Source organism: Corylus avellana, chromosome 11 (genome assembly GCF_965113065.1).
Source record: "Corylus avellana chromosome 11, dhCorAvel1.hap1.2, whole genome shotgun sequence".
In the NCBI taxonomy this organism is placed as follows: Eukaryota; Viridiplantae; Streptophyta; class Magnoliopsida; order Fagales; family Betulaceae; genus Corylus; species Corylus avellana.
In genome coordinates, this window is record NC_142500.1 from 13,893,402 (window position 1) to 13,903,576 (window position 10,175).

At 39.9% G+C, this 10,175-nt stretch overlaps 1 pseudogene; it reads left to right on the top strand.

The window, feature by feature from the left end:
- The first annotated feature begins 6,958 nt into the window (after positions 1-6,958).
- LOC148583135 (G-type lectin S-receptor-like serine/threonine-protein kinase LECRK1) lies at positions 6,959-8,478 on the top strand (annotated as a pseudogene).
- Positions 8,479-10,175: the final 1,697 nt, after the last annotated feature.

A 10,175-nucleotide genomic window follows, 5' to 3' on the forward strand; every position in this document is an offset into this window, starting at 1 on the left:
TGGAATGGGTGTAAAAGAAAATGGCAGTGTATTGTTTTCTGTATTGATATGGGAGCCCGGGGTTATAAATGGCGCGTGGATGTTTAAGTTTTAAACAAATGTAGCTATTTCTTCAATTTTACGGATTCAGACACATTTGTATCTCAGTTGACTGAGGGGTCAAGTCTTCCTTTAAAGTGAAGTCGATCACTGAATGTAACTTTTATTTCTTTGTCAAGTTTGTCGTACACGGGTAGACTAGCTAGGTGGAAGTGGCTTGGCTTCAAAAGTAAATATCCTGGAGCAAATTTATGATTTTTGGTTCTTTTTGTTCTACGCGCTTTCTCTGAACTTCTGTCGGAAAAGTCATGAGATGGAAAGCGAGAGGGAATTGAGAAGAGAATTTCCACGAAGATGACATTTTGTCAAAAGAAAATCTTGACCAAATCGTGTTTGGAGTATTCTAATGAAAAACATCGTAAATTTCTACCAACAATATTATCATTATGATCACTTACTAGCAGTCTGGCAATGCAAAAAATAGTAATGTGATTCCCAATCAATCCTCCAATTGAAATAAAAAAATCAATTTAACCTGGTGAAGTATATATATATATACATATCGAAGAAATCTAGTATATCATTAAGTACAATTAATAACACCAAAAATATTCCAATTCAACTTACACTCAACGGCCTGCTTCTTTCTCTCTGTCTTTCTCTATCTCTCTCTGTCTTTCTTTCTCACGGTCTTCTCTCTCTCTTCTGTCGCTTAACTATAATAAGATAAAAACATTACTTGTATGCTTTTTTTTTTTTTTTTTTTTTTTTTTTTGTAACAAACCATTTCATAGAAAAGAACCAACAAAACAAAACCCTCACAAGGAAGGAAAAGAAGGGGGTGGATCTGTTCCACTACAAATGGGAATAGAGAGAGGAGGGGAAAATAAGGAGAGAATGCAGCCCGAGATAACTCTTGTCTTGACCCTATATACCACATAATGGGTGTAGAAGTTTGCACTTCTGCTAACTTTTTCGGCCTCCCAAAGAGAGCAGGCCGGAATAAGAGAAATAGTGTCAGTAATTACATGCTCAATATGCCAATCCAAGACATTAAAAGGATAAAGATAAGATAACAATAGAGGAGTCTCCTTCTAAAATGAAATTATCAAGATGCAAAGAAGCTGCTAAGAGGGCTGCTTGAGCTTCACCATAAGTTGGATTACAAGGAGGCCGGACTTGGGAGAGGATTTTGATAATCTGCCCTTTAGAATTTCTACAAATAGCTGCTTGCACAAAGAAACTCTCTCTGATGGTTGTATCAAAATTCACCTTGAAGATGCCTTTTGGAGGAGGAGTCCAAAGTTCTCTCACTAGTTTAGAAGAAGGAGTCCAAGCTGCATGGTGTTCCAAGGAAATTCGGTTGATTTTTGCAGCCAGCTGGGAGGTTTGAGGGATAACACCATTATGAACAGCTTGGTTTCTAGAAAACCAAAGCAAATCACAAAGAACATGAGCATAGATTTGGAACAAATGTGAATCTGCAAGAGGAATACCAAAAGAACTATGAGGAGTTAATATACCTTTTATCCATTCTGGAAGACTGAGAGAGGACCAATTCAACGAGTCTAAAGGCCAGTGAGAGGATCTCCAAGATATTCTAGCAAAGAAGCATCTGAAGAAGAGGTGAGAAAGTGAATCCTCTTCCACATTGCATAAAGGGCAAATTAAATTAGCAGGAGGAATGGGAAAAACAGCATTTAACCTAATCTTGGAGGGGACTATATCCCAAGCAATTTTCCAAAGGAAGAGTTTCAGCCTATCATTTAGCTTGAGTTTTCAGAGGAGCTTCCAATGTCTGGAAGAAAGAGGGGAAAACCCAGCTGAAGTTCTCGAGCTACTAATGAGTTTATATGCAGATTTAGAAGAGAAAGAACCATTAGCAGAGGGGTTCCAGATATGCTCATCCAAAGTGAGATGTGTATATTTGATTTTTAAGATCTCCCTAACACTAACAGAATCAAAAAGAAAATGAAGGAGAGGAAAATTCCAAGAAAAAGTGGAGGAAATAGGATCATAACAGAAAAGATCCGAGATATAAGATTGGGAAGAGCAAGCAACAAAAGAGGGGAGGCAGAAGGAGAGAAAGAAGGAATGGTAGGGATCCAAGAGGAGCTCCAAATAGAGAGAGAGGAGGAGCTATCAATTCTGTTATAGGCACCTTGAGAGATAAAAGATTGAGTTTTAAGGATACCTTTCCATAACCATGAGGAGGAGGAAGAAGAAAGGGAAGGGAGGGAGAGAAAAAAACAAGAGTGGAGATACTTACCTCGCAAATGAGCTAACCACCAAGAGTCTGCATTTGAGTGAATTTTCCATCCTAACTTGGAAATGAGGGCCATATTAACTTCTCTCATTTTCCTGACACCCAAGCCTCCTAAATCCTTCGGAAGACAAAAAGAGTCCCAAGCCTTCAGAGAAAGGTTCCTAGTTTTTTTAAGGGGAAAGCCCCACCAAATTTTTTTGAAAGTCTTGTCAAGTTCAGAGCAAAGACTAATGGGAAGTAAGAAAGAGCTCATGGCATAAGAAGGAAGAGCAGTAGCCATTGATTTTATTAGAACCAACCTGCTAGCTTGAGATAAAGTTTTTGCTCTCCAACCTTCAACTCTACTATAAACCTTGTCAAGAAGACCTCTGAAAGCTCTTTTTTTAGAATTCCCCATCAGAATAGGGAGGCCAAGATAAAGAGAGGTGGAAGGATTAGTAGGATAAGTAATAATGTTGGAGATAGCTGAAGAAGTGGAGGGATAGGTGATCTTGCTGAAACGAATGGAAGATTTTGCAGCATTGATGGATTGACCAGACCATTTACAATACTTATCCAAACAAGATTTAATGCAGCCAGCTTCAGAGACAGTAGCTTTCCCAAAAATTAGAAGATCATCAGCAAACAACAGATGATGAATAGCAGTGCAGATCCTAGCAATCCGAAGACCTTTTATAGAACCATTCCTTTCCTCTTTGAACATAAGTCTAGAGAAGACTTCATAACCCAAAAAAAAGAGGAAGGGAGAAAGGGGATCTCCTTGTCTCAACCCTCTTTCAAGGGAGAAATTACCAAAAGGGCTTCTAGTAAGAAGAATGGAGAAAGAGGAAGAGGAGATGCAAATTCTGATCCAGGAGATCCAAATGGGGCTGAAACCTAATTTTTCCATAATAGACAAGAGAAATTCCCACTCCATTCTATCAAAAGCCTTCTCCATATCCATCTTGAGAAACATGTAACCACCTTTGCCTCTCTTGGATTTGAAAGTATGAAGGAGCTCATGAACCAAAATCGTATTGTCTTGGATATTCCTCTTTAGAACAAAAGCAGATTGTAGAGGAGATATGATCTTGGGAATAAGTAACTTCAATCTGTTAGCCAAGATTTTAGTAATGATCTTATAGACTATGTTGCATAGGCTTATAGGCCTGAACTGAAAAGTAGTGTGAGAGCCACTTATCTTGGGAACCAAGGCTATAAAAGTGTGATTCTGATCCCTCAAAAGAAAGTTGTTCTCAAAGAAATTCCAAATGCATTGCAGAACATTCACTTTGACATGACACCAGTATTTCTTGAAGAAAAGGGCAGTAAAGCCATCTAGACCAGGAGCTTTAGTAGAGCCAAGACTTGATAAAGCTTGAAGAATTTCTTCCTCAGAGGGGATGGAGCATAAAGAGACATTCTCCTCCTTAGTGATGATAGGAGAGAATAAATCCAGCATTTCAACTTCAGCGGGGGACTTAGAAGAAGTAAAGAGGGTTGAAAGGTGAGCAGAGAAATTTCCACCAATATCTACTCTTGAAGAAACCCAATCACCAGAATCCAACTTGAGAAAGTTCACAGCATTGGATCTTCTCCTGATAAGAGTAGAAGTGTGGAAATACTTAGTATTGTGGTCCTTGCAAGTCAACCAGATTTCTCTGGATTTAGAGTGCCAGAGGATTTCTTCCTTACTGAGGAGATTCTCCAATTCCAGCTTCAAACTAATTTCCTAATCAAAAGTGGAGGGAGAGGGAGGAGATTGCTGGACAGAGTCTAAAAGGAAGAGAGTAGCCTTAATCTCTTTTTGAATGTTACCAAAATGTTGAGAGTTCCATTTCAATAAGGTTGATTTGGTATTTTTGAGTTTTTTAGGAATACAAGTGGCAGGGTTACCAGGAACAAATTTTTGCCAAGCAGCTTCTATAATCTGACCACAAGAAGAGTCTTTGGTCCAAAATTCCTCAAACCTAAAGGGTCTAAGAAGGAAAAGGGAAGAGTTGTTGGTGTTTAGGGAGATGGGGTTACGGTCAAAGTTGTGAGCAGTGAGGTAGAGCAAGGAGTATTCAGGGTGAAGATGAACCCAATTTGGAGAAGCCAAACCTCTATCTCTTCTATCAGAAGGACCATACACACAAGAGAAAATCCATGGAGAGTGAGGAGGATCAGAAAAGCACCAAGCAGAAATATTATTCTTATTGGTTATAAAACATTCAAGGTCCACTCTTGGACGCCAAGAGAGAACCAAACCTCCACTAGTACCAGAGGGAGCAACTTGAGACATGAGAAAAAAGCCAAGCATGTTCAAAGTAGCAGAGACTTGGGGGAGGGGGAGGAGGGGATTTAGTTTCAGAGAGGAAAAGAACATCAGGAGATTGATCACGGATCAACATCCTCAAACTTTGAACTGCAGCAGGACGAGAAAGTCCCCTGCAATTCCAGGATAAAATTTTCATTGGTGCTGGGGAGGCTTGACAAAGCCCCCCTTCTTCATAGATTCAACTTCAGCAGTCACAACTGCTGAAACCAGTTTGTTTTTCCCTTTTCTTGTAGCTTTGAATAAGGACCTAGCTTGGAGTTTTCCGGCAGAACTTGGTGTGAACATAGGAGTTTGAGAAAGGGACGAGTTTGGAGGGTTAGAATTTTCAGAGGTAGCACCAGGTCCTTTTTTATAAGGAGAGATCATGTCAGAAATTCTAGGCCTTTTCCTACTGATTTGGAGGGAGGGAGGTGAAGGAGGGCTAGGGGAAAAGTTTTCTAGAGATGATAAGGAGGGTGCTTTTGGGGACCGGGTATTATAGGGAGATTCCCTTGTCTGCTTGGTGTGTTTGGTTGAAGTGGGAAAGGATTTGGCGGGAATAAAAGGGAAGTTGGGAGTGTTGATAGTGGCTGTAGAGTTTAAATTTTCAGAAGGAATGGGCTTGAGTTGGGAGTTGTGGGCTTTGTCAAATAAAGGGAGGTCACTGGGTCCATATTAGGTTAGGTCCATAGAGTTGGGATCCAACGATTGGTTGGAAACTAACATGCTTGTTGAGGGGGAATGCTTAGGGGAAAATACTTGAATAGGTTTCTGAAACATCGATAAGGCATTTAAAGTTTTTTCAAGTGGGGTGTCTAATCTTGCGGCAATAGGTGGGATTGGAGCAGGGATATTTTGTGAGGGGGTGTCTTGAGTAAGGGAGGAAATAGACCTCGGGTTTTGGGACAAGAGAGAAGGTTTTTGAGGTGTTAGGGAGTTGTGAGGATTGAGGCGGATTTCTAGCTGGTTTGCATGGGGTTGAGAGTTGGTCATGCATGGCTGTGTGGGATCAGTTCTGAGAACTAAAACTGGGGAAGAAGAAACAAAGCAAGGATATTTTGTGAGGGGTGTCTTGAGTAAGGGATGAAACAGACCTCGGGTTTTGGGACAAGAGAGAAGGTTGTTGAGGTGTCAGGGAGTTGTGAGGATTGAGGCGGATTTCTAGCTGGTTTGCATGGGGTTGAAAGCTAGTCATGCATGGCTGTGTGGGATCAGTTCTGAGACCTAAAACTAGGGAAGAAGAAACAAAGCTTTTCCCCTCATGATGAGTCATAGCTGAAGGAGAGAGCAAGTTTGAAAAAATAGTAACTTTGAGAGAGATTTTGTACCTAGATGGAACTCTATCAACTTGAGAGGCTTGGCAAGAAAATTGCTTGTGACCAATCGAACCACAATCCATGCAATAGACATCCAACCTCTCATACTTTAGACTGACCCAGGTGGGAGTTCCATCATTTCGGGTGAAGGGAAACCCAGGATTCAAAGGCTTGCTGACATCAATTTCAACAAGGAGCCTTAGATAGCTACGGAAGGTGTTATCAACACCACTAGCATCGTCAACCTTCACAAGGTGGCCCAATCCTTTACCAATAGCAATGGCATTTTTGATAGACATGTTGTGCAGAGGAAGCCCATGAACTTGAATCCAAAAAGGTACTTCTTTAAGGGAAAGTTCACCTAAAGTGGCTGAGGGAGACCAAACTTGTAAAGCTAGTAAGAAACCATTTACATTCTAGACTTGCTTGAGGATTCTAGATATGTGTTCCTTCTCAGAAAATTTGAACAGAAAAGTGTTTGGGCCAAGAACAGCAAATGAAAGGGGAGGGCAAAGATCCAAGCTTTGATCAGGCTAGCATTAACAGATTGATTGTTTTGTGTTTTTTGGGAGATGACCTATCCTACCAAAGGTAGAAGTTCATCATTAATGAGTTCAGGAGAAAGTGTTTCTAGTTGAGAGGAAGGGTCCTCCCAAGTTAGTGCAGCTGTCTGAGCAATAAGGGAATCTAGTTCTTGAGTTGAGAAATCCATAATCAAAGAGCAAAGAGAAGAAGGAAAGAAAAGGAAAGAAAAAGAACCCAGGTTCTAGAGGAGCTCAGGGAGAGAGCGAGACATTTTTCCCCTGTTTTTTACTATTCAAAACATATATACACGGAACTTATTCATTTGTGGGACCAATGTACCTCTTTTGTATGCTTTGGGTTTAGGACTGCAGAAAGGTTTGGTACTAAAATCGAAGTCAAGTCAACGTAGACTGCAGCTAATGTCGTGTGAGCTAGTTTCTTTTGTTCAATTTAGCATTGAGAATTTAGTAATTTGGGAAGCAGGATAAATTTTGGATAATATTCTTCTCCTCTCTCTCACACAAACTTTACATCATGGCTTCCCCAAATGCAAACCGTACTTCATGTCTCTCACCTTCTGGCCATTTTGCAATTGGTTTCTACCCACGAGGCGATGGCTTTGCTATCTGCATTTGGCTGATTAATCAAACTGAGAAGACAGTCACCTGGACGGCCAATCGAGATCATCCACCTGTCTCCTCAAATTCTACACTGCAACTAACCAGAGATGGTCTACAGCTACGAACTGGACCAGTCAAGGAGGGTATATACATTGATAGCGCGCCTGCACGCGCGACTGCTTCAGCTGCGATGCTTGATTCGGATAATTTTGTGCTCTACAACAATCGCTCTCATGCTATCTGGGAAAGCTTTGATTACCCAACTGACACCATATTAGGAGGTCAGATTCTGCCTAACGGCGATGAATTGATTTCAAGTGTGTCTACATCAGACCAATCGAGTGGACTATTTTCTCTTCATATGCAGGAGGAGGAAAACCTTGTTACCCACCCTGTAAACAGCTCGCATAAACCCCGGGAGTCATATGACAGTTTCTGGTCTTCATGACCAAATAATGGTGATGTCAATGTAGTTCTCACTCTTAATCATTCAGGTGTTCTATTCCTACGCGGAAGTAAATTGGGCGTACGCATTCTGGCAAGTAGCCACTATCATGACAAGAAAAATGGAACTATTATCCACCGTGCAACACTTGGTGCGGAAGGGATCTTTAGATTGTATTTACACCACTTTCAGAGCCATAATAGCTCAAGTATGTTGGTGGAATGGTCGACGTTGACTAACCAGTGTGAAGTCAGCGGTTTCTGTGGATTGAACAGTTACTGCTCAAACGTGGGCAACAAAGCACACTGCAATTGTTTTCCAGGATTTGATTTCTTCAACACCAGCAATAAGTTCCTGGGCTGCTACAGGAACTTCGATGACAATGGTTGCAGACGCAGTGAACATCAAGCAATGCTGTACAGCGTTGTTCCTATGGAGAATATGTGGTGGAGTGATTATCCTTAGTCGGAGTTACCAATGAAGAAGGAAGATTGCGACATATCTTGCTTGGAGATTGTAATTGTGGGGCAGCACTATATACAGGTGATAGCTGCGCCAAACATAAACTTCCGCTTAGATATAGTAGAGTAAGTAAAAACATATCAGCTACGGCTTTCTTCAAGGTGATCAAGGAAAATATCACAACCCCTCCAAAAGTCTTGACAGAAAGCAAAAGAGGTCTGATTTTGATTCTTACCATAACCTTGGGTTCCATTTCATGCCTTTGTATCATTTTTTCCATCTATACTCTGTTTAGATACAGACATAAAGTTTACAGGTATAGAAGTCCGCCAAAAAATACAAATTTGGGATTGATTGAAGAGTTTACTTTGTGATCATTTTCTTACAATGAGCTTGAGAAAGCAACAGATGGCTTCAAGGAAGAGTCAGGTAAGGGCTCTTTTGGAGCTGTTTACAGAGGAGCTATATTTGGGGGTAACAAAACTATTGCTGTCAAAAGATGTTGTGCAAAAATCTACATAAATTAATAGGTGAATAATTGTACGTTTTACCTGCAAGTGCACAATGTCAACATAATAGTATATGGTGCAAATACAGGATCATTCACATAAGGATTGCTGAATTTATGTTTAAAAATAGATTCCTAAAGCAAAAACAAAACAATGATTGATTTTTGAAGTGATGATAATAAATGGTAGGACTTTGATATCCACCACTAATTATATTTAGCTAATATAACAATATGCCAATGTTTTGATCAAGTTATGCATATCTAATGTTTGCCAACCTTAGGGCATGGCGTATACTCCTAAGGCTACAGATTTCTCTAAGCAACAAGTTAGGCATGGCGTATACTCTAACTCTTTTCATTCCTAAGGGATTTAGCATGATTTATACTAAGTTGTTCTTTAGGAAAGCATATGTTCTATGGAAATCGACAAACACACGAGGCCTAGGGCATGGCATATACTCCCGGTTCTCCATGTTGATTAACCCAAGAACCCGGTGTGGATTTCTTTTGTTACTTATGTTAAACCCAGGACTCGGCCATCCAAATTGATTTAACTAATTAGTCCATACCACATGCATATGTTGATCAGGCACACAAATATGAGGAATTCATGCAAGCAGGTATTAATCAAGTTAAATAGCACAACAAGATCATCACGAAGGCGCCAATATTGAAATATTAACTAAACATAACTAGGGCTTCAATCAAGCCCAACTAATTAAATTAGCTATACATAAAGTTGATGTTAAACATCTTCATAAAATAAAATAAAAGAATAAACCCGAGACTTGAACTTGAAGAGCTCCTATTCTTCTCCTTCCCAAGTCTCCCTGTTCTAGAGGCTTAAGGGTCTATTTATAAGCTTTAGAAGTCCTAGACAAAGTAGTAAACGAAGGGATTTCGTAGGGTTTTGAGACCTATTACAAATTGGAGTTGGAAAACCCTAATATGGAAATAATGTCAATCCAGCCGCCACTTGATAAGTCTCCTGCGCACGGGTGCGCTCGATCGCAGGTTTGCGATCGTTCCTTCTTTTGGCATGTGCTCGATCGCTCCTGGCCTGTTCGATGCTGTGTCCTCTCAAGTATTGCGCTCGATCGCAGGTACCCTGCGATTGATCGCCGTACCAAGGAGCTCCAATTGTCTTCATTTTCTCTTTTGAGCTCAAATCACCTAATGTTACTTCTTTTTCTTCCAAAAGCCTGTAAAAGTATGAAAAACACAAAAATGAATTAAAATGGTCTAATTAATTAAAACCAAATAATTAAAATATGCAAGTTAAGGGCTGAAAATATGAATATTTTAGTATTTATCACACCCCCCAAACTTACATATTGCTAGTCCCATAGCAATACAAAACTAAAATCAAGAATTGAAAAATAGAAAACAAGAAATAAATCCATCTTTCGTGGGATGTACTATTGCATTTAGCGTATGCGACAAGCCTTTTAAACCACTAGGAATTTCCTAATGGACGAGTGAAGTCTCATGAGAGTTTTCCAGAAGTGTTACCCACAAACATCATGCACAGTTCATGTTATCCCAAAAATTAAAGTATCACTTCAAAATCATGATTTTCATTCATTAGCAAGTTTTAAAAAATGAACTCCATCTTCACCATGACTTGGAATCTCAAAGTGCAATTACTTACAAAGGACATGCTAAATCATCACAAGTTCAAAAATTGTGTACAGTGAACTAATACAAAATTAT